The sequence below is a fragment of the Spinacia oleracea genome, chromosome 5 (assembly GCF_020520425.1).
Source record: "Spinacia oleracea cultivar Varoflay chromosome 5, BTI_SOV_V1, whole genome shotgun sequence".
NCBI classification, from domain to species: Eukaryota; Viridiplantae; Streptophyta; class Magnoliopsida; order Caryophyllales; family Amaranthaceae; genus Spinacia; species Spinacia oleracea.
In genome coordinates, this window is record NC_079491.1 from 19188337 (window position 1) to 19191317 (window position 2981).

The following is a 2981-nucleotide window of genomic DNA, read 5'->3' on the forward strand; positions in this document are numbered from 1 at the left end:
TTAAGTTTCGATATTGGGGATGGTTCAAAATATGTTTAGGATGTATTTGGAATACTTTAGTATTGCTGTAAATTGTTGGAAATTGATTGGGGAATTTTATTGGTTGTTTTTAGGCGGAGAATTCTTTGTGGGCGACTTTTGAATTCGTTAAAGTGGCCTATCAGTTTGTTTACACAAGGTACGTACATACCTGTGTGCTTGGATGTGTGTTGTATTGAGAATATGATGAATGTATTTATGAACTTGTTTATGTTGGAATTTCATGTTCAATGTCGTTGAATTAATGCGTTGAGCATAGAACTTTATTTATAAGAATTGAATCATGTTAGCATGGAATATTGATGCAAGCATGTTGGTTTTGGGGAACTTTATATTATTTAATATTGGTTTAGGTCTTTATTGATCGTTGTTCCTCTTTAGATTTTCACTACTTTATAAGGGCCGAGGACCTTGTTTGGTAGTTGAACCTTATACCTAATAAAGGTTTTTAAATATGGATAAAGGAAGGATTAAAATAGTTGGAATTGACTCTTGGTTGAATGTTGTGATCACTGGTTTAATTCAAAGATAAAAGAAGTTGTGTTTACTTGTTGAATATAATATTTATGTTTGATGAGTCATAACCAAGTATTAAAAGTTAAGTCATGTAAAGTGAAAATGAGTAGCAATAGCTTTAGACTGTGCACGTCTAAAGTGACGGACAATCAGGAGTTGGGGTCATGGGTAGCCTATGGCTTTTTCTGGGGCCGGATTGATCACCGGTTCTATTTTTATTTAAAAAGTCCCTCGATATCGCAGGTCATTTGGGTTTACGGAGTCGCGCCCGTACCTCGTCTTCCTTAGTGAAGAAGAAGAAGTTTCTAGTAGACAACTCAGTCCATTGACTATTTCAATTAAAATAATGTTAATGATACAAAGGTCTAGTTCAGTCAAGTATAGTCTTCAAGTCAATATATCTTGATTATCCTTGCTTATGTTTTATTTAGTACCATGTTAGGATTGTTCGTTTAATAGAATCATGTTAGGATTATTATTGATTTAGTATGTAATACTCAGCTTTGCTGATTACGTGCTTTTGCTTGTGCATGTTGATCATGGCTATGCCTTATTGATCCTGTGATGACCCAATCTTTGGTGAGCAGTCTCTAAGGATCAATAAGCATTGTCCATCTGCAGGTTTGAAGATGTTGCATCATTGGGATCGGGAATAGAGAGCTTGTATTTAGTTTTGATTTGCTAAGTTAACTTGGGTTTGTTTAATTGGACTTTAAACTTGTTAGTTGATCTTATTTTCGTTGATTGGTTTTGGGATTAACTATGTAATCGATTATTTATAAACCTAAAGTTAGTTTTATGTTTTCCGCTGCAAAATTCTGAATAAGCCGTTACGTTTTCACACGGGCGATAATGCCTTGATAATTCTCTACGTTTTATATCAAAATTTTGTTTTAGAAAAGAGAGAATTGTCAGGGTGTTACACCGAGCAGCTGGAAAACTGATGAATTTGTGGAGAAAATAAAGAGGGACATGTTTTAAACAAGTGTGTCTAATAAAGCAATGGGTGGGTCAACGAATGAAGATGACCATGATAGCCGCATATATAGTGATGAAGACATAGAGACTGAGGTTGTTAGTGGTAGACCGGTAGTGGATATAAGGGCATCTTGAAACCAGGCATATTAGATGACTTCCTGGTATCCCTGAAGTGCCATGTACAAAAACCAATGGATAGCCAATGAATGATTTGTAATGCTCAACTTATTTTGACTTATTATATCCAAAAAATTAATGTGAAGATAAATTCAAATAAGTTCAGATATATTAGACAAAATATTTTTAGTGTGACTTTAGAAAAATTAAATAAGTGATTTTAGAAAGAAAAAAAAATCATGCCCAAAATTATAACACGATGCTTACCTTTTCTTTATTCACTTTAATGCTTAAATTTATTACTTTGCTTACCTTTTATTTTTATATTATTTAACTAGACATTTATTTCTTAAATAGATGATGTATAATATAATAATGAAGAAAAAAATGAGTTTCTTAGAAGAGTGTAATGTAAACTCTTTTTTTCTCTTAATTATTCCTATTTTGCAAACTAGACATTTAATGATTTATTTTCGTAAAAGTTGTTAGTGGGATTAACAAATTTTCAATTTTATATAAATGTTGTTTAATTATTTTCATGTTAGTACATATTATTCCGATAAAAATCTAACCATACATATCCATATATTTAGCAATTACTAATTCTCTATAATTAAATAAGTTCATATCCTTATTGGTAATTTTACACAATCAAACAGCTATTATATCAGCTATTTACCAAACACTTTTACATAACCAGCTAATACATCAGCTAGTCAAACAAGCTAATACCAACAGCTAGTCAAAACTGCTAATACAATTTGCTACAGCTAACAGCTAACAGCTAACCGCTATTTGCCAAACAGGGCCAAAAACAAAATTATGAAAACTACAAAAGAATTTCCAACTTTTTGTTGCTAGTTTTCAAAATCAACAAGATAACTATAAGTACGATTATTTGTTAGCTCGTAATTCAAAAACCAAAAAGTGAAAATCCGCATTGATACCTAACGAGCCTTTAGTTTCTTTTCTTGTTTTTTTTTATTTTAAAAAAAGTCTTTGTAAATGTACAAGTTATGTTTCTCCAGTAGAGTAGTGGAGAGATAAAAGACTAGGGACTATTTTATTGCGCATCACCTTGCTAAGTTAGTTTCATTTGGTGTAGAACAAATGTGGGTCAATCGTTGTCCTACGTAGATTTCTTCTTATGTTCACTCGGACATTTTATCCCTTAATTAATGCATTAGCTCAGCTATCCCCAAAAAAAAAAAAAAAAAGAGACTGGGGTTTGCTCGACTCCCATAACATCGAATGTCTTTTATACTTCCCATCACATCGTTCAATTATAAAACTCAGAATCCTCAGACAATTCTCATGATCACTCTATTCAG

At 32.1% G+C, this 2981-nt stretch overlaps 1 long non-coding RNA gene across 1 annotated transcript; it reads left to right on the plus strand.

The window, feature by feature from the left end:
- LOC130462005 (uncharacterized) lies at positions 1 to 1396 on the plus strand. Its single transcript, XR_008922099.1, has 2 exons — positions 1 to 178; positions 1143 to 1396. It is a non-coding gene; the product is annotated as an uncharacterized lncRNA (long non-coding RNA).
- The last annotated feature ends 1585 nt before the right edge of the window (positions 1397 to 2981 follow it).